This window comes from Cupressus sempervirens, chromosome 7 (assembly GCF_028749045.1).
Source record: "Cupressus sempervirens isolate cs-2001-9-10 chromosome 7, ASM2874904v1, whole genome shotgun sequence".
NCBI classification, from domain to species: Eukaryota; Viridiplantae; Streptophyta; class Pinopsida; order Cupressales; family Cupressaceae; genus Cupressus; species Cupressus sempervirens.
This window is the reverse complement of record NC_143124.1, coordinates 527,462,783-527,485,653: the sequence shown is the minus strand read 5'-3', so window position 1 is coordinate 527,485,653 and position 22,871 is coordinate 527,462,783. Positions and strand designations below refer to the sequence as shown.

General features: G+C 38.8%; 1 protein-coding gene across 1 annotated transcript in view; it reads right to left on the bottom strand.

Moving 5' to 3' along the window:
- The window catches only part of CLUB (TRAPP II complex TRAPPC10/CLUB), a 259,180-nt gene that overhangs the window by 77,143 nt on the left and 159,166 nt on the right, over positions 1–22,871 (bottom strand). The gene's annotated exons all lie outside the window — the stretch shown is intronic.

The following is a 22,871-nucleotide window of genomic DNA, read 5'->3' as shown; positions in this document are numbered from 1 at the left end:
CATAATACTGAGTTTAATGCTGGACTCATAAAGACCACATACAACAGATTGATCAACATGGCAGAGAGGTATACAATCAACATATGATGAAAATGGCAGGAATAGTCAAAGAATAAATAAAAGGAATTGACCATGACAAAAGCACAAAGATGTATAGATAGAAGAACAAGCCAATTCACATAAGCGCACACCAGGAGGACATGAATTATTAAAGAGAGTATATATCAAACATCAGATAGAGCCGACAATGGTTTGATCAAACAAGAGATAATATACAGTAGAAATGGTGAAGGTATAAAGGATGCCATAAATACATATAACAGTAATAATTTTATAAAATATTCAAACCTAAAGCATATGTAGCGATGGTGGAAAGTGAATCATATATGTTTGCAGAAGAAACAAATTCTTATCATGATGCGTTAATTGAGATCAATAAATATCCATGAAGGATGTGTATCTGCAATAGACTGAACATGGAGTTTATAATCTTTTTTCTGTGCATAGTCCAGACAATCATGTCAATGGTCCAAGAATTTCTTAGTGACAGTCGAAAAAAGATTAAAAGACAGATGTAGTATGTGAACGTAGCCTATGCAAATGCAACATACAGCAATCTCAGTCAAAATCAAATAGAAGGTGTCGGGAGCAATTCGGTATAAAAAGAAAATAAAAACTTTATGCCCGGCCTCTAGTCTGCAACTCGTCCATTCCGTCAAATGTCATCTACCGTGAATGCTCAATTCATAGGAAACAGCAAAGTCTATAATTGCATCATTTCCAGCAATTACAGACAGTAATATGAAGCGAACCATATTTAAAAGGAACATACAACAACAGCAGCATTATATACATATAAAAAGAAGTGATGGCTATCTATACACAAAAGAATTAAATCAATGTCAATCATAGACAAAGGTAGGGCAAATTAATAAAATATAATAGTGCTGTCATGTCCCCTCTCTAGTCTGACTAGCAGAGTCATGAGAGTTGGCCTATTATTGGAATCTCGTAGGCTAGCAGTGGTGGATAGAGACCCATACTCGATATTCAATGGCCAAAGTTGGTACTGTAGTCAGTTTGACAGCCAGTTGGGGCAATTCCTTAATTTTAGGAATTTTCCTAAAACTTAGGACGTTGTGGCAGTGATCTGATGTGAGGCTCCTCAAGACCAGTATACAGTTTCAGTTTCAAGGTGACAGGGTATATTCCCTAGTTTCTAGGACCATCCATAATTTTTAGGGATGGGACTACCAGCTGGCCCACATTACCCGGCATCAGTCACAGGCCAGCGACAAGACCAGTTCACTGATTATTTAATTGGTTTGGCTTTCCAATTGAATTTGGCTTTCCAGTTGAATAAAAGGAAAGATTAGTTTAAATAAATTAAAATAAAGCTATTTATATAGCCAATTGGAGTAATAAGAGGATTTTGGCTTCATCTAGTCAAGCAAGCCTATGTGTTATAGCTTGTTGGAAAGGTCTTGAATTATTATAACTTATTTTCATCATTCGGAGACCTTCGGACACCTAGAGTTATGTTATTTAAGGAAAGGGGTGTTTTCCCTATACAAAAAAACCTTTTAATTGAGAAGATGTCATTTTATAATAAAGGGAAAGGCATATTCTCTCTTTAGGGTTCGATTGGCTCTGAGAGGGAGATTAAAAGAGATGTTGGCTCATTCTTTCATTATCTTTTACATCTTCATTCTTGGTATTTGCGATTTTGCTCTGAGAAGCAATTCTAGAGGTCTGGAATGCAAACCCTAGAGCCTGGCTATTGGGACGCAAACCCCAATAGGTGGTTTCAGCAGCATTCTACAGTATTGTTTCAGCAGTTGACAAAGATTGTTAAGTTCAGCATTGAGGGTGCTTGTGCATTGCACGTTGGGGGTCTTGTTTGGCACGTTGGGATCTTCTTGCTGCCTTGGCATGACTATAGCAGCCGTATGGCTGCCTTTCAGCTGACACGTGGTTTGTTGGTTGGATTACATCAGCCATCTCTGTTCTTTTGGTGCATGGCTGGTCCATTCTTGTAGCTGGCGTCATCATTCTTTGTTTGTAAACACCTTTGCTCGCATATTGATTACATATCTTGCCTAGTATGATTTGTAGCTATTTTGGTTGACTGAAAATTATATTGTTTGCTGAAGTTTTTAATTATTGTTTTACTTATATCTGGAAAATATTTCTTCAACTTCTGTCTAATTCTCTAAGACCCCAAGGAAAGCATAGGAAAATCTATTATTTTAATTAAAAATTACAAAAGTTTGATGAAAGGATCCTTTTGGGATCTTTTAATGGTATCAAAGCTTGAATCATGCCAGCCTGTAGAGTTTCAATGAAATTATCACAACAGGTTACAGGAGACCCTAAAGCGGATGGAATTGGATAGTCGTGGAGGTAGACAGGAAAGACAAGGAAGGAGCAGGTTGGTTTCCATTGCGGGAAGCCAACGCACTCATTGATCCCATGTCTCAGCAGGGAGCTCCCTTCATCCCCATAGGCAAGAACATCCACATATTCCTACTCTAGATAGACCAATATTGCCTCAATTTAGGCAAGTTGAGCAGTTGACACAGGTGGAGCCAGCTAAGATTGGATTCCAAGAATCAGTCATGGCAGCTACAACTCAGTGGAAAGCCCTACCCACAAAGGTTAGAGATGTTTTTCTTTTTCCAAAGTATTGTGCACAATGTAGGGATAACACCAGGTTCAAAGGAGATAGGGACTACAGACCATAGCAGATGAACAACCTTCATAGAGCCACTAGGAAGATCACGCTGGCTACCCATGATGACACGGGCGATATGAGTGAACAAGATTGGGTGCAAAAGTTGGATATCTATTTATCACTAAGACCTATGCTTGAGAGAGAGAGAGGCTATACAATTTGCGGTTTTGCATTTAGACGGAGTTGCCTATGATTAGTGGCACCATGGGTTGGTCACCCAAGATCATGCCATTATTCACTCCCATGTTGAACTCACTGAGCGGCTCATTGCTAGGTTTGATTGTAAAGACACAAAAATTTACTACCAAGAGTTGGCACATGTTAGGTAGACAGGGAATGTGGAGTCTTTTCTGAATGAGTCCTAGCGTATTGCAGTCATGGTTCCAGACATGTTTCATAATCATTGTGTGATGTTGTTCATAGAGGGTTTGCAAGATAGGCTGAAGGGACTGGTACGAGCATTCAGGCCAACCACCCTCAAGGAGGCCATTGGTGTTACATTTAGACTACACTGCTCCTATTCCTTATTAGGCAGATAAGAAACCTTTCAGGGATTCTCGACCTCTCTAGAAGGCCAACACTTCATAAGACGGAGGGGGACAACCTTCTAGACCACTCAAGATGGACTAGGAGTCGAGGAATGAGCTGAGGAAGAAGAAACTATTCTTCTCCTGTAAGAAGCCATGGGAGCATGGACATCATTGCCTTGGTAAAGGCAAGGTTCATTTGATAGAGGTGACATTTGAGATAGGCGATGAGGAGATACCTGATACTAATACTAAGGGTAGTCTGGAGGAGGTTGAGCAAGAACACCCACAGTTAGAGCTAGACACTCTGGAGCCTTTGGCGTCAATTAAAGTGACTATGGCTACACTCTCCAGTTATCCCAAATTTCATGCCTTTAGTTTGAAAGGTACATTGACAGGCCAGCGGGTTATGAGCTTAGTAGACACAGGAGCCACGCACAACTTTATTGACCGTAAGCTAGTTGACAGGCATGGGTTCCAATCTGAGGAATTTGTTGGTTTTGGAGTGAAGGTTGCAGACATTGTCAATTTGAGCTATGCTCGGAAGATTCCTCAGCTTAGCATCCAAATGGGGGACTATACTTTGACAAATGATTTTTATATGCTACCGCTAGAGGATTATGATGTAGTTTTAGGCATGCAATGGTTACAAGGTATTGGGCGATACATCATTGACCACCACCACATGCAGCCGAAGTTTATTTCTGTAAGGAAGAAGACTATTTTGAGGGCGGCTTCAAACAGTGGTCCTAAGGAGGTAACTTCCCGCAGGCTGGAGACTAGCATTCGTCATGATGACATACTTCGGGCTACACGTTGGTTTGTGAAGTCCAAAATAGCTACACCTTAGAATGGCAGGGCCTTTCATGTAGACATAGAGTTCATCAAGGGAAAGAACAATACTATTGCCAATGTACTTTACAGGAAGCCATCACTTGCTGCCCTATGTTCATTGAGCGAGATTTTGGCAAATTGAAAGGCTCAACTTTTAGTTAAGTATTCCAAAAATCAGCATGCTTGTGAGATCATGGATGGGTACACACAGGATGACGGATATACTGTAGTGGATGATGTCATCTACTACAATGGTAGGGTCTACCTTGTTCCTGAGTCACAGTTGAAGGAGCATGTTTTGCATGCTTACCATGATACTCCTACAGCAAGACATCCGAGTTATTGTAAGACCTATAGGGTGGTACGTGAGGGGTTATCTTGGAAGGGTCTCAACAATGATGTCTTACACCATGTTCATGAATGCATGACTTGTCAGCAGAACAAGTTAGAGCATACTTTTCCAGTTGGATTGTTGCAACCTCTACCTACACTAGAGCAGAAGTGGGCAGGGATATCTATGAACTTCATTATAGGTGTTCCTTGAGTTCAGGGGAAGGACTGTATTTATGTTGTGGTGGATAGGTTGATTGAGTATGCCCACTTCTTTCCTATTGCAGCAGACTTCACAGCTTCACAAGTAGCCGAGTTGCTTTTCAAAGAGATATTTAGACTCCATGGTCTCCCCAAGACCATAGTGAGCGACAGGGATAGAAAGTTCATGAGTTCCTTCTGGCAGGAACTTTTCAAGCTAGCAGGCACAGAGTTAACCCCCAAAACTAGCTACCATCCTCAGACGGATGGATAGACTGAGGTAGTTAATAAGTGGGTGGAGGAATATCTGCGCAACTATGTGTTAGGGCAGCAGAAGGCATGGGTGTGTTGGTTGTATTTGATCAAATATTGTTATAATACTACGCACCACATGTTCATTGACATGACTCCCTTCAGAGCTCTTTATGGCTACGAGGCATTATCTTTTGTTGATTTGGCTTTCAGTGATAGAAGAGTTCCCTTGGCACAAGATTGGTAACAAGAGAACCAAGATATCATGAGATCTCTCAGGAAGAACTTGCAGCATGCTCAAAATCAGCAGAAGTTGTACGCTGATCAGCATAGGACGGAGAGAGCATTTGAGGTGGGTGACATGGTTTTCCTTCGTCTACAACCTTACAGATAGAGCACCCTTAAATGGAGAGGAGCTAAGAAGCTCAAGACTCTTTTTTATGGACCTTACAGAGTACTCAGGCGAGTTGGAGAGGTGGCCTATGAGATCGAGTTACCACAAAATAGAAGGGTTCATAATGTGTTCCATGTGTCATGCCTAAAGAAGGCACTAGGTCAGCATATTATAGCATCACGCGATTTACCTCCTTTGGATGAAGAGGGTAAATCGACTTTGGTCCCTGAGGAGATTCTGGAGGTCAGGGAGAGACGATTGAGGAGTAGGGTGATTCTAGAGTACTTGGTGAGCTAGAGAGGTCTACCCACAAAAGACGCCACCTAGGAGGGTGAGTCCATTTTGCAGCATCCAGCGTTGCAGTTGCTTGTGGGCAAGCATCTCTGAAAGGGGAGGACTGTCATGTCCTCTCTCTAGTCTGACTAGCAAAGTCATGAGAGTTGGCCTATTATTGGAGTCTCGCAGGCTAGCAGTGGTGGATAGAGACTCATCACTAGATACTCAGTGACCAGAGTTGGTTCTACAATCAGTTTGAGAGCCAGTGGGGGTTGTTCCTTAATTTTAGGGTTTTTCCTAAAATTTAGGAGGTTGTGGTAGTGATCAGATGTGAGGCTCCTCAAGGCGAGTATACAATTTTAGTTTCAAGGTGACAAGGTATATTCCCTAGTTTCTAGGACCATCCCTAGTTTTTAGGGATGCGACTTCCAATTGGCCGACATTGCACGGAATCAGTCACAAGCAAGTGACAGGACCCGTTCACTAATTATTTGGTTGGTTTGGCTTTCCAGTTGGATAGATGTTGGGTTGGACATGGTGACATCTTATTTATCAAATTATTTTCACTTGCAGACAGGCTCCGAGCTCTCCAAGCTAAGAGGAAGCTTTTTTCTCTACCTGCCAAGATTTTCTTAGATAAAGATCTCACAAAGGCTCAAGTTGCAGAGCTGAAACACGCTCATTGGATAGTCACAGACATGAGAGAAGCCGATAAATGGGTAGTTATCAGGAATTTGAAAGCAATTATTAGAGATTCCCATCCCAGTAGGTGGGTAGAGAGGCAAGCCCCCAAGGCCAAATGATAGTCCCACCAGCAGTCGAAAAAGAGGGAGACTACCACTTGCTCCCTTCTTGTTAACTGTTGGAATGGCAATGGGTCCCTTTGGTCATTGCCTAGCATCTTATGTGATGTTGTGGGATCCGCAGACATTCTTTTCATTACAGAGACTCATGAGAGTCCTGTACATCCTCTTCTAGGTGTTACTGGCTATTAGTGATTCTATATATGTAGAGAGGAGATTCGTGCTTCTAGTGGTGTACGTGGCTCGAGTGCCATGGCTTGTTTGATCAAGGAGGATATTTTCAGCGATACTTCTATTGCACACTCGGATATATTTGCCAAATTTATGTGGGTCCGCATTAACCGTAAGCGTCATCGTCAAAGAGATCTCTTTTTGGCTATTTGATATTTCCTGCCAGCTTCCTCCCACTATGCTATTCATGGTACTGAGGACGGAGACCCATATGTTGACCTTCAAGACACTATTTCTCAATTTGTTGCTCTTGGCGACATTATTATTCTTAGGGATTTTAATGCAAGAACCAAGGAACTCCAGACTCCATTTTTTTATCATAGCTCGGACCCCATCTACTCTATTGAGATTGATCTAACTTTCCTTGGACTTCAGCGACACTCTGAGGATGTTCTTGGGCCGTTATCTATGTATGGTAGACATCTGTTGCAGTTTTGTGAGTCTTCTGGTCTAGTAATCTTGAATGGCCTTTCTTGCTTCCCTGGTTCAGAGTTCTTCACTTGTTGACCTCATGGTGGGGGTGCTAGTGTCGTTGAATATGTCCTGGCCTATCCCTCTTTCATCTCTTACATTCACAGTGTGACCATTTTGCACCTTCCTCGTGCGGACCATGCTCTCCTTAGTATTCACCTTCGCCTCTCCCCTCGTCTCTTTCCCACTCTCTCAACCTCTCATCTTTCCTCTACCACTGCCCACTCACCCATTCGCTTTTGTTTTATTGAAGGTGATTGTGAGCTCTTTTCCGCTCACCTTTTGAGGCTCCTCAATCCTTCATGCTCTCTACCTCGTGCGAGGCCGCTTCCATGTTTGACCTGCTTGCGATGGCTATTCAAAAGTCTGCCATTCTTTCCATTCCTCATTGCCCTCCTTTGCCCCTTCGCAACAAAAGTCATAATACTTGTCCTATGAACCAATGGTTCAATACATATTACAAATCTTTCCATCGTTTTATGCATTCTTTTGTGGCTCGCTCCACCGACTTTACCAACATTCCGTCTGCTTACCTTCACTTTCTTCATGGTAAGAAGCGTTCCTTTGCCGCTTCCAAGTGCAAATCCCTCTACTCAAGGCTGATCCGTAATCCCCAACTTTTTTGCTACACTCTTTTCCCCCATGGTTCTCCTCCTCCCTCAGCCCTCAACTTTTGCTCCATTACCTTGCACACCACGGCTCTTTATGACATTCCAGGGCAGCCTTCCATCCATCCCATTCCGCCTCCTTACGACCATTTGTTCACCCCTTCCCACATTCTTGAGGCCATCAGATCCATGAAGTGTAGTAGAGCTGCTGATGAGGAAGGCTTTCAGGCTAAGCTTTTAAATTCGGTGCCTTAGTCTTGGGTCCCTATCTCTCTATTCTTTTTAATAGAGTGATTCGCACTAGCTTTCTGGCTTCTTGGTCCAGGCAACTGATTTATCCTATTCATAAGACCGGTCTGGTCTCTAATCCAAGGAACTACAGAACCATCATGATCAGGTACACATTTGCAAAATTGTATGCGACAGCCCTTAATACTATGTTATCGGGTGAGCTGGACAAGATTGGCTATAGGGCCAGAGGACAAGTGGGTTTTTGTGCTGATTATCAAACTGTAGACCCCATCTTCACTTTATGAGCTACTATCGAGGAGGCTAGACACAAATCGGAGAAGGTATATTGTCGCTTCGTCGATTTTTGCAAAGCTTTTGATTCGGTTCCCAAGGTGGCTCTGTTTGAGAGGCTTAGGGAGATTGGCATTTCTATGATGCTACGTACCACTATTATGAGATTGTATGAGACTATTGGTGGTAGATTCAAGACTTCCAAGGGGCTCTCAGATCCGATCCATAGCACCATTGGGGTTAAGCAAGGTTATCCTCTCTCCCCTATGTTGTTTGGATTATATATTGATGAGCTCGTGGACTTTTTACGAAGGTACTCGCTCCCTGGAGATGGTTGTTTTCTTCACCAAGTTTTGATCTCCATCCTTCTTTTTTCTGATGATGTGGTTCTCCTTGCTTCCTCTCTAGACAGTTTACAGAGGCTTCTTGATGGCTTGGCTTCCTTCTCTGATCAGCAACAGCTTGTGGTTAATTTGAGTAAGACTCGGGTCATGATTTTCAATTGTTTAAAGACTTCACATCCCCACTTCTTTCAGGTTCAAGAGATCAAGATCACTACATCCTATACTTATCTAGGAGTTAAGTTTTCAGGACCACGATTCAATATGAGGCCAGCTATCCAGCCTAGAGTTAATAAGGGTATGGGTTCTCTTGCTTTGCTTGAGAAATAGTGTTTCAAGCACCATTTCCAGGATACCTCGTCCAAGTTATCTCTCTTGGACTCTCTTGTAAGGCCTACTATTCTCTATGGATCTATGATTTGGGGCCCATCTCTCCTTGATTTTGACTAGGCCTTGATCGAGTGGGTTTAGACTTTATTTTTGAGGCGCATCATTAGATGTCATAGGTTCATTCCTCATAGTATCATTCTTACAGAGTTTGGTGCTCATCCGTTCATCTTGCGGCCATTTTTTATTTGGTTTGGTTCCTCCATCATCTTCATGGCTTTGTGGATCATGCTAGGGATCGTGATCGACACTTCTATTTAGCCTTTTGTTTGTCTGTATCTACTGCGAGCATTGAGTCTGGTTCTCGTGCACGTTGTTGGTATGCATAGGCCTCTTCTCTACTCGGTTCGATTGGGATTGATATTGACTACCTCCTCCCCTTTCAATTCTCGCTAGATGCCCTGATTCATCTCCTACCATCTCGGCAAGAGTTGAATGAGCATGTCAGACTTGATATCTACAAATAGTACATTACCACTACCTGGGTTAACCCTCCTAGTGGGTTACGCCCACGGATGTCCTTTTACACTAAGCACTTTTTAGAAATGCCTGATGGTATTATTGTTCGTCCTAGCTACCTTTCTCGGAGATGGTCTCATGCTCTGCATATCACTTTGGGATCTTTCAGAGTTGGGTCTCACCGTCTTCGGGTCCAAACTGACCATCATATTGATAGTGGAGAGCGGATCCGCAGGCTTTGCACTTCAGGTGAAGTGGAGACTGAGACACACTTCATTTTCCGTTGCCCCACTTTTTATGAGATCAGAGGGAGATTATTCTGCTTGTTTCAAGATTGCTTCTCTCTTTATGATTTTTTCAGCTACTATGATCAGCATTGTCTCGCACTTTATCTTCGAGAGACCACTATGCTCCATGATAGCACAATCCAGTCACTGCTTCTGCATCGGCACTCGTTTACTCAGCTCATTACTGCCTTTTTCATACCATTATCTCCTTTGCTTGGGGTGAAAAGGCCTTCTAGTTCTACTAGATCTACCAGGCATTCCAGATGTGTCAAATCTCGGACCAGCTATTTGCATCAGCAACACTCCTCTACTAGTGGCCACATATAGGGCAAGGCTTTTACTCATCGACATACATATCATTCAGTGACTGACTTCTTCTCGCCTAAAAAGGACTCCTAGTCTCTTTCTTGGCCTCATCTCTGGTTCTTCGATGCTTTATTTTGTTCTTCTTGTATTTTTTTTCTTGGACACCTTTGTGTGCTCCTGCTGCTGTCAGCCTCATTGTAATTATTCAGTCCCATAGACCCTTTGTTGGTCTTTTGTTGGACATTGACATCATTATCTTATCTTATCACCACATGCAACAGCAAAGAACTCAACTACAACATAATGGAAGTATTTCATATAAAAACAAAATCATTACATATAGCACAGTAGTAATCACATTTATGACAAAGTAGTTTTCAATGTCCTGTGTCATTTCTGTGTGTACCGTGGCCATTCCATTTGTTGCATAGCAGTTATGCATGTGTCATAGCAAACTTATTAGCAATAATATTCTTGCTTTAAAGCCTATGGCATTTTTTTCAAATTGGGATAACCAGAATAGCATTAACAAATAACAGATAAGTAAAAACACAATGACACTGGAGATAACCTGAGAAAACTTTCCTACTCGAGGAATAAAGTTAGCCACACCAAAAAGTTCTCCTTCATTAAATAACAATGATAAAACCAATGTTCATCACTCTCAACCTCTAGAGCCTCTACACTAATAAAAGGATTCGCAGAACTTCATTTACAGAATAATGAACTTGCAGTTACACGCATAAAGAATGCTGCATGCAGAAGTAATAAAGAGCAACACTCCCTCTATCATCTGTAGCATAACAAAAAAGAACAATACTAGTGTGCTGTATGATTCAATATGATCCTACAGCAACTCACTGCAAAAGATCTTGGCATAAATCACTTCAAGAGGAGAATCAATAGTCTTTAGTTTTACATACAAAGAACTAATGGACATTTCACACAGAGAACCAATAATCACTACACACCCAGCTACTAGAATGATGATGCCTCAATTGCATTCCACTGACACTGTCTTCCAAAATCAAGACCAGGCCCAGACATAACTTCTGCTACTAAAATATGCACTTCACTGAATTACACATAACAAACGCAATTTAAGAAAACTAACAGCTTGATTATATGTATAGGCTAACACCACGCTCAGAATTTCATAAGCAATAAGCAAGAAAAGAATGCTTCATCTCTAAATATCACGTCACATGAACAGAATACAGTTACTTGACCTGTGACATTTCAGTTTCTTTGTGTCTTCAATTCATGATGAATAAAAACTCATACCAACAATCAAAGTAGCCTTGTGCTACAGGACAACCTCTGACAATTCCCAGCAGTGACTTTACAATATATTTATTAACCATAAGGGCCACAAACACAGGTGGCACTAGACACAAGGACCCTTACTTGAATGGTGACTATTAGAAGTCCCACCATGACAATCATGGAGCCATATCATTAGCTGAGAATGAATATACTTAATTTCCATTACTGTATGACACCAAGGAAAGATGCAGTATATGTAAAAGTTGTTCATAATGACAAAGATGCTACATTTGATGTTGTAGGATCTGATTAACCAAGTTGTTTTCTCCCTCTGATCATCGAGGAATAGCATCTTTCATATCCTTCGTAGCCTTCATTGCTTTCTCTACGTCCTATCCTGACCGCCACAGCCTTTAATGTCCGAAACGGTGCCAATGAAACGACACAACCATCGCGGCACCATTAACTGTCTAACTACTCTTTTTGCCCGACAACAGATGTAGCTATTCAAAATAAACCAGCATCACAAGTATACAACATGAATGCTGAAGAAGTCATTGCAGCTATGGAATGATATCTCTTGCCACTACAAAAACATTAACACTCCCTCTTAGCAAAAGGGATATCATTTATAGATTTTCATGTCATGGAGTCTCTCAATGTGAGTCACAATGGTTGCACCCATTTGTGAGAAGAACAAAGAATTTATCATGGATTCTCTCAACGTGATAGCATAATGAATTCAGACAACATTATGTTCACCATGGTTACTCCCATCAGCGAAATAAACACAAGCTCAACTAGTGGAGTCACTCAACGTGATGTTTTCATGGAGTCTTACCACATGACATCCACCATAGCTACTCCTAGAGGGTGGATCCATCATGGCTACTCCCCTGTATGGAAATGTGAATGAGTGCAAGTGCCCATTATGGAATCACTGAACGTGATGTTATCATCTCATCATGACATTCTAGTTACTCCCAGAGGGTGAATAATTACAAGTGTAAAGTCATGGAGTCTCTCACATGACATCTACCGTGGCTACTCCCAGAGGGTGGACCAAGGGCTTTCACCTCAAACTTCTCTCTAATAGAGAAGAATGCTTCAACATGGGCTTACACCTCAAACTACTCTTTGACAGAGAAGAATGCATTAGCAATGGCTTCAACCTAAAACTTCTTCTCAGATAAGAATGCATTACAAGAGCTTGCACCTCAAACTTGTCTCTCATAAACAAGAATGCATTACAAGGGATTTCACCTCAAATTTCTCTATCTCAGAGAAAAATGCATCATAGCACATAATAGGAACAACTAAATGCTGAGACTCCCTTTGAAAAAAGACTCTCTCATAGCAGGGGCAACATCCTCGCAGCTTTGATTATCACAAAAATAAGATACAATTAGCTCTAATGCTTACCAAACAAGGAGCTTAGAAGCCACATTGCTACATGAGTTTGTTGATCCTCTGCAAAGGATTTGGCCCTTTTTCTCGATTTCTCAAGCTCCCTTTGAATCTTCAATCACTTGCATCAACCTCCTAACCTCCTCATTCAAGGATTACAACAATGCTTGCATTAGAGGAAAGGTTACAACACATAGCTCCAAAACTTCTGACATGCTAAAATCCAAGACATTATTCCTTGACCTCATCCTTAATCATTGTATATAAAATTTCTGTAGAGCTACCATTGTCAAATTGAGATTTGTTGTGTGATTTTGTTCTCTGCAACCCACTTAGCTGACATATACACTTCTTTACAAAACTCCCTCCTAATCCCTGCTGCCTCAAAGACTGCAAGGTAGTTCTCTGGAATTTAACTCCCTTTGAGCGTCATCTCCTCCTCTTAGAAGAAAATTGACCACAAGACAGTCTAAGTCTTCATGCTCCATCCTGCATAACTTCCTCATAGGTTGCATCAAGCTCTTTCTCCCTTGCATGCAATAAAATGCGGTGCACCCTTGTTGTAAGATCAATAATGAAGAATAACCTTTAGCAATGATTTGTGTCTTCATATGATAGGAAGCAAACCTCTAACCTATTGTGGGGTTTTACCACCATTGCCCCATTGCAAATGGGAAGCCCCTCTTTTTTCTTTAGCAAGTATGAGTCATGTTAGGTGGTTTTAGTTGGAACATTTTCAATACTCCAAGTCTGAGGGTGAGTTTGAGCAATTTCAGCCTACTAGGAAGTAATTTTGTCTTGGGTTTGTGAGAGGGTTTTGATGTCCTTTTGAGATATTTTCTATGTTACCCTAGGTTTCTGGGACAAGGGGACGTGGGGACGGGGAAACGGGTTTCCGGGACGGACTTTTATTTCTCGGACTAGGGGACGGCAGGGGACGATAGTGGGAACAACTATATAAAAAGTAGGGAAAATCTAAAATATACAGAGAAATTTTAAATATTCATATAAAAACATGGATAGTGCATGCTTATATAAATTATAGAACCTTAACATATAATGTTTGTGGTAAATAATTTAACTTTAGAGTTCACATGAGAGTGGAAATCAAACAAATTATCAAAACTGAAACATTAATTTTATGGGACAGCCAAGGGAAAGGTTTACGGAAGTTTCCGAGTTCCCAAGACGGGGGGACGTGGGGATGGGGTCAATTTTTGCCGAAAACGCGTCCCCAGGTAACATAGGATATTTTTGTAATCTAAGTCATAGTGGAAGTGTAGAGTTTTGGTCGAAGTGAGAAAGGTTTACGTGCTTGGGAGAATGAAGAAGAATTGTGAGCAAATCTGGAAAGTGGGGGAAATCCTTTGATCAGAGGATTTACCCAAAGGAAATCCTTTGATAAGAGGAATTTCCTCGTGGAAATTCTCTAACTCCAGGGTTTCCACCAGCTATCATTTCTCCCTAAAATCTCAAGATTTCCCCTTTGGACAAAGCGATGTGCAAACTTAGTTGTGAGGGGTCCTTTTAAAGATAGCAAACCAATCGATGCGATGTTAAAGCGATGAAGAGAAGAGGGAATGGTAATTTTCCTAACTATAATTGTTGCAACCATGTTTGGTGGAAATCCTCTAACCAAAGGATTCTCATCATGGAAATCCTCTCTCCTTAGGATTTCCACCCTTCTCCTTGTCATCTCAAAATTGATGCAAAATCATCCTAAGGCATAGTAGCTAGAACATAAGTGAAGGAATTAGTGAAAGGGTGTGAAATGGCAAGTTTTGGGAATCTAAGTGGTAAAATCATATTTGGTGGAAATCCTCTAGCCCTCTCTCCAAAGGATTCCCACCACATTAATCCTCTCAAATCAAAATTTCCCCCTTTCCACTTTGCACCCAAATGAATTTCAAGTGTTAGAGATGAAGGATGTTGAGTTGAGGTGAAATTGATTGACAACAACGAAGGTTTGGAAAGTTTTAAGGCAAAGAAGGGCTAAAACATGTTTGGTGGGAATCCTCTAACCAAAGAATTCCCACCGAGGAAATCCTCTCTCTTGAGGATTCCCACCACATTAATCCTCTCAAACCAAAATCTCCCCTTGTTTTACTGTGTTAAAACTGACTCCAAGCAAGTGTTAGAGGTAAAGGATGTTGTGCTGAAGCGGAATTGATGAGAAACGATTAAGTTTTGGAAAGATGGAAAGAAATGAAGCTCTAACTAAATTTGGTGGAAATCCTCTGTCTAGAGGATTCCCATTGTGGAAATCATACGAGCTCAAGATTTCCACCAATGGAATCCTCCAGCGTCGAGAATTCTACAACTCCATTTTATAATTCCAAACAAGAGTTGAAATGAGTGATGACACTTAGGGAGAGATTTAATAATAATGAGAGAAAAGTTTGAAATAATTGTGGAAAAAGGCAAAATCATATTTGGTGGAAATTCTCTCTCCAAAGGATTCCCACCACAATAATCCTCCCGACTTAGAATTTCCCCATTTCGCTTTAGCCTTATTTTCCTCATGTAAAATGAAAGACAAATCAAATGAGTGAATCAGAGAGTTGTAGAAGAAAGGGATTTTAACACTAAGTTATTGAAATTGGGATGAATTTTTATCATGCTTGGTGGAAATCTTTGATCATGAGAATCCCATAGTGGGAATCCACTTGCCTTAGGATTTCCAACCAAGAACTTTTTCTTCCAAGCCGATAAAAATACCCGAGACATTGATCATTTCAAAAAGATGGAAAGGCTGTCTTGAATAAGAGAAATCCATTTTGTTCATTATTAATGTGAATTTATTTTCGGATTTCGAACTTAATGAAAGCTTTCCTTTTTGTTTTGCAAGGCAAAAGATGGAGACTATGTCAAGGTTGAGCTTGAGACTTCAAGAGGAGAACCAAGTAAATGCTACAAGAAGATGGCTCAAGCTCAAGAACTCAAGTGGGAAGGAAAGATTCATGTTCAAGCTATCACCACACAAATTCACATTGAAATCAAGAGGAAATTCAGGAAAGCACATAAAATACAGCTATTTCAGAACATAGTCAAGGAGAATAAAGAAAGATCAAGTTCACGGGTTCACAAAGATGCAAGTGATTCGAGTCAATTCCATGAGGAAATTTGAAAGGATGGAGAAAATCTCAAATGTTGAGAGATACTTTTGCAGGTTTAACAAACATCTTCTCAAGCCAAGACTCCAAACACGATATAAAGATCATGAGGTGACAATTGGTTATCTCCTCCAATTAGAAAATTCCAATTTCAAGTACAGTTTATCACAACATGCCTAGTGTCCTTGTCACGAACCCATAACTGATGTTATAGAAAGATTAATACTAGTATACTTATTTAACTGTTGTGTAATTAGTGCACATACAAAAATATTATTATAAGATGCTCAAAAGAATTTACTTGGACATAAATAGTTAGCCAAATAAACTACTACTATGAGAAACAACATATTATCCAATAATATATTAAAGAAACAATTTTGTGACTAATTAATAAATAATCAAAACCAATTATATTACTAAATTAATTTAAAATGTGAAATAATAATATAGAAATTATTACCAATAATAATATATTAACAAGTAAAGTACAATTTAAATTAACACATCGATAGAATGGAATTATCCAAATTATAATTTAACCTAAACTATGTAAGGGGTTACGACCCATTTCCCTCAACAAACACAACAAATATATATAAATTCTAATTGAGGCAAATTAAGTAAGGGACACTGAAAATTACGTGGAAAGCTGAAAGTCATAAACTAGTAAAACCCACACGTGGGAAGAATATTGAAAACCCAAACAGATTTTACATCGAGCCAAGAATGAGTGAAAAGGTGGCAGCAAGAAAAGACAAGAATTTAGTCCTTGTATGGGATACATGGTGCATAGGTAGAAAAATATTCAAAATACTATTAGAAGTATGTATTTTCTAGCCGAGATATTTAAAATACTTCCACATGAATATGTTTAAAAGAGAAATCATGTTCTTAAGGATTAATTGCATAAAGCAACATACGTAATATTATAAAGGGGAGTAATAAATAAAGTTACTCACTTTAATTTAAAGAATTCAATATAGGATAATAATAATTATAAGAAATAAGTAATTATGCATATAGTAATGTTTTAATATTTACATTTATAAATGCTAGTTATATATATATATGAAAGTAAAAAATTTTCTTTAGAATAATTTTTTTTGGACAAATAGATATTTATGATTATAGTTTGTATATACCAAATTAAAGATAATAAAATCAAATATATATGGATGAGTATAATAAATATATATTTCATAAAATTCAAAAACTTGTAAATGTATTGAAATCACATTTTAATAGACATGAGAACCCATCTCCTATATATTACGGAAGGTATCTTGGGGTAGGGAGTTTGTGGAAGGGAGAGGCAGAGTAATATGGGCAGATGATGGATTGTCCCAATACTAGGATTAGGCCTTGAGGGACATCGCATGTAGTTTGTTTCACATGACCTTCGCAAAGTAATTCTACCATTCTAAGAAAACCTTGGAAATTATATTTTATAAAATTCTAAAACTTGTAAACATATTAAATAAATTGAAATTACATTTGAATAGACATGAAATTCCATCTCCTACTTCGTACTAAGGTATTTTAAGATAGGGAGTTTGTGGAAGGTAAAGGCAGAGAAATTTCAGTCGCATTGCAGCTTATCCCAATACTAGGGCTGCACCTAAAAGGATACTACACATAGTCTGTTTTGTGCAACCTTTGCACAGTAAATCTACCATCTAAGAATGACCTTAGTATTAGAGAAAGTAATGGGATTTTTGCATAAGAGATTTAATTAAATCAATATATTCAATTGATTTTAAATCAAATTTGATAATATGTTTAATGATTCCATAACACAAATCTTCTCCCTAATTGGCAATCATTATGATAATATGTCAAAGTATCTAAAAAGGGATCATTACAATCCTATTTTCTCATTGGTTGGTAAAATCATTATAATTTTCTTATTGGCTCATGAATTGGTGCCTTCGTGTAATTAGTAGTAACTGTGGCAACGCTAATTAGGGTTCGTGGGAAGAAACCTTGGTCCTTGATCTTGAATCGATATTGGCCCTTCATTGTAATCAAATTACTATAAAAGGCCAAGGACTTCTCATTTGTAAGGCATTAGCATAGAGATTAGAGGTAGTAGAGAGCAAGGAGATTACAATAAACTAGCTAAGGGAGAGACTTCATGAAGTTGTTGCTATAATGCTTGTCAAAGTAACTAATAATTCCTTGTTGGTTCTTCCGGCATACTAGCCACAACCATTTCTTTTTCTCGTCCACTGTCATTAGGGTTTTTACCAATTCCTATCCTCTCGGAGATTTCAAAGACCTTATGTATTTCTATTAAATCCTAATAACTTGATCATATTTATGTTCTGATCTTTCAGATTATGTAGATCTAAAATGCATGAAATTTCCTTTATACATGGCCTCATAATAAATGCATCTCTCTAGAGCAGATCGGCGATTTGCTAAGTACATCTTTATGTCTTGAAATTGACTATAGTAGTTAATGAATAGTTAACTATTAGTCAACGAATAAGAGCGCTGATTTATGGAGTAAATTAAATGTATTTTATGCAAGGTCGGCCCAGAAAGTGCCATGTCCTTTGTAAGGACATGTCCCTTGGGTTCACTATAAAGGAGAGGCATGGATGTGGATAGAGGGCACACTCAACACAATATATCTGCTCCTCTAGCATTGCTGTCTTATGCGATTTATAGTAGGGATAAAAACATTTTCAGAATAATACATCATACTCCAAGAACACTAAATATTCTATCCTGAATATATATAAGGATCATCTCTAGCAAGGCTAAAGGTTTTATATTAGTATTGTGTCATCAGAATTTTCAGAAAATTTACATGGTATTAGAGCTCTGGCAGTCGAACCTTGGCTCTGCAAATTAGTAATCAGACTTAATTCATATCTAGCTTCATTCTTCTACCTACAATGGCTGAAATGGCTAATGCAATCAGACCCAAAGATAGATTTGATGGAAAAGACCATTTCATTGCATGGAAATTTAGAATTATGATGGCTCTTGAAGAAAATGATGTATCATAGTTCGTTGATAAGGAATCCAAGCAATCTGATGCTGATCCTCATAAAACTATCTAGATTAAAAGAAACAGGAAAGCCATGAAAAACATATTAGATGGAGTTTTAAATGAAATTGTACCTATGCTAATGAAACACCAGTCGACATTCAAAATGATGAGTGCATTAATCAATGCTATTGAGGTTAATAATAAAACTAGAACCCTTTCACTAAAAAAACAACTAAATCGTATAAAAATAAGGAAGGGAGAATCTATGAATTCATACTTCCTAAGGGTGGCTACTCTAAGGGATGAACTTACAAGCATTGGGTACATAATTGATGATGAAGAACTAACATTAATGGCAATAGATGGATTACCAGATTCATAGGAAATATTCTCACAAGGAGTAAGTGCTAGAGAGAAACTTATAAACTTCAATACACTTAAAGGAGATTGCCTTCAAGAAGAATCTAGGCAACTTAAAAAAGGAGGAAAATTGAAAACTAAAGAACTTCATGTTCTCAACACAAATTCCTATAAAAGTAAGAAGAAACACTTCAAGAAGAAGGGTAATCAAAGAAATGACAAACCTAAGAGAGATTTATCCAAAATAAAATGTTTCAAATGTGAAAAATTTGGACAATAAAATCTAATTGCCCTGAGAATACAAAGCAGCAAGTAAACGGTACAAACATTTCTAGGAAAGTAGAAAACTATGATCCTAAGAAACATGTATTGTATTCAGCACTATCAAATGAAGTATCAAGCAAAGCATGGGTAATTGATAGTGGATCACCTCGACACATTACAAGATACAAAGAAGCACTAGACTAAATATCAAAAGAAGTTAATGACAAAGTTACCATAGGTGATAATTTCACTCATTTTGTCAAAGGAATTGGGAGCTGCACCTTGAAACTGAAGAAAGGTAATTCTCTTCATCTCAAAAGAGTACTCTATGTACCAGGAATCAAGAGGAATCTAATCTCTATTACAACACTTGAAGATGATGGACATAATGTTGCATTCACGGATGGTAAAGTAATGACCTAGTCTAAGAACTCTTCATTTAAGAAATCAAAGTTGATTGTTCAAAGAAAGGGATACTTGTATGAATTAAATAAAGAACCTATTCAAGCCTTAATTCATGAAGCTATTGATATAAACGAAATGTGGCATAGAAGGTTAGGACATCTAAACTTCAAAGCCTTATCAACTATGGAGAAGATGGTTACTGGTTTACCTAAGTTGAATAAAGATCATTCAAGCATATACAACGGATGCACTCTAGGTAAGAACACCAAAAGTCCATTTCAAGATAGCACTAGGAAAACTAACAATGTTTTAGAATTAGTCCACTCAGATTTATGTAGACCTATTGTTGTGAGGTTCTCACACCATCGCCCCAAAACTTTGGGAACCCCCCCTTTTTTAATCGCCTTGGCAAATTTTTGTATTGTCCAACAATTTTGATCTGATTTTTTGAGATTTTTAAGCCTTGGACACCTTCAGGCCAGCGGAGAGAGGTTTAGCTTATTTTCACCCGGTTCCAACTTGATTTTTCAGAACAACCAATTTCATCCTTAGGCCGGGCAAAATTTCAATAGGCAATGCTTGGCAGGATAAAATTGTAAATTTGCACTTAAACGATTTCTTTTGAAAATTTGGATATAACTCTATGAACTTAAATTATTTTCGAAAGGGAAATTTTGTTAGACTTGAGTTTTGGAAAATCTTAAATTTTTCTTTGGTGAAAAAAAAAAAAATTTGTGGAGATGTAGTCAAATTGCAAAATCGATTTTAGACTCTAGAAGTGATTTTATTTTTGTCAAAAAAAATTAATGGCATAGCAAAATCGATTTGGATATAAATTGCAAAAATTGACTTTAATGGGTTAAAATTCCTTTGAAAACTTTTTAGCCTTTAATGAAATTGGTAATTTAATATTGAAAAATGGCTTTTGGTTAGCCAAAATCCAATTTTAATGACGTATTGATTACTAAATCCTCATTAAATGGAAATATTTAGCATCTCCAAGGCATTATTTAATTTCTTTTTGCAATTTGGAACTAATTGGCAATTTAAAAATGCAATTTTCATTTTGGCAAAGTTAATTTCATGCATAGCATTTAATTGGGGGCCATATCTTGTGCACTAATTAATTTATTTTTGCTCCCAGGGTTCCAGTCGGCCAGCTTGGGAGGATGAACAAATTGGGTATAAGAGGAAACTCTTTCCTCTCATTTCCTCACTTCTCACTCTTCCTCCTCAAGGTGTTGCCAATTTTTGGCAAAGGCGGTCCTCTCTTCATTTTGGGCGAATTTAGACTTGGAGCAGCTCTTCTCTTCCTAGGCAATTTCTTTTGGGAGACAGATTTTTTGCATTTTTGGGCGATTTTGCTCGCAATCAAACATTTTTAGACCTTGGCGATTTCTCTTGGAGGCAAATTTTTGCATTATTTGGTGATTTTCTTCTTTTATTAGGGCTGCGATTTATGCCCTAGGTGACTTTGGAGGGCAAATTGGAGACTTTCCATACTTGGGCGGATTTGTTTGATGGCAGAACTTTCCACTCTTGACAATTTTTAAGGGCACACCTGATTTTTGTGCCATAGGCAATCTATGATGGAGGTCTGATTTTCTCCATTTGGGGACTGTATTTTTCACATTAGACTTAGGCGACTTTATTTGGGAGGAGATACAAGGTGAAAGTCTAATTTTTCAAGCCAAAGGTGGACAATTCCAAAGAAGTAAAATTCTGATTTTTGCAAGAGGGTTTGAAATTCTCAAGGTCTGATCCTAAATTCCAAAAGAGTCAAGATCCAGCTATTGGTAGAGGTGACTTTTAATCATTTAGAGTTGAAAAGGGTCCTTAAGTTGACTTCCTTCTTTCGTTCTAATCTAAGGATTGCCTCCCTTGGTTCTGCTTGTCTAATTGTCCACCACTTTACCATCCTGTAATAGGGCGATGAGATGGAGGATGTTAGTACAAGCAAGAATCCTAAGGGGACAAACACTAAGAAAGACAAAGAGGATATGATGCCCAAAACACCTTTCTTCTCGAAAATGAAGCGAATAACCGACACCAATATCGCTACAGTAGACATGATATGAGCAAAGGACAGACTAAAGGAAGGACAATCCCCCTTGGCAAAGAAGATATACAAAAGGCAATTGCACATCACATCCTAGGCATCAATACTTCCATTACAACCATGATGAGCGACATCAGAGCAGCACTTGATTTTGAAGATATCAGAGAAGAGGACATCAATGAAGCAAAGCTTGGATCGAGATTGGATGAGCTAGGAAAGGTTACTATCAAGAAGAAACATTTGAACACCCTTTCCTCGCTCAATGATTCGCAAAGGAATATGAGAAGAATCATGAGAAGACACTACAAGCAGCAAACAGTGATGAAATTGGCGGAGCTCAAGATAAAGCACACACCTTGTCCTCGTATAGAGGAAGTCAACGAAAGGCTAGATAGGTTCATTGCTTTAGCTAAAAGAATGAAAGAAAAGGGGAGAGTCATATTAGAAGATCATTTAATGTAAGCCCAAATGGCAATTTCTCTTTTTTCTAGAATAGGCCAAGTGTCTATTTCTGATTGGCCGCCATTTTGGTGCCTTCTCATTGGTTGCCACTTTTACACTTTTTTCATTGGTCCGTTGACAAGGTGGCGTCTTCTCATTGGCCGATGGGGTGGCAACCCTAACTAAGGTTCCTAAGATTCAATTTGGATCGTCAGTTTTGCATCTTTATCTCTACCGTCGATTGTAATTTTGGCATCTATAAAAGGCCATTTGCTCTCATTTGTAAGAGGTGGGAGAAAATTGTTGCATAAGATAATGCCAAAATTGCTTTCTTTCTCATTGTTGTGACTTGCATGGTGATTAAGAGCCTTTTGTATTATTGCATGGTTTCTACTTCCAAATAGTTAGAGTACCATTTGTGAGAGAATTATGTTGGAGGACTATTGCCAAGATACTATCAAAATTGTTCTCCATTCATTGTTGTGACTTGCATGGTGGATATACATGATCATTTTGGTGTATTGCATGGTTCTTCTCATCTCTCAAATTAAAGTAGGATTTCATTTCATGTTGTTAGAGTAAAAGTAGA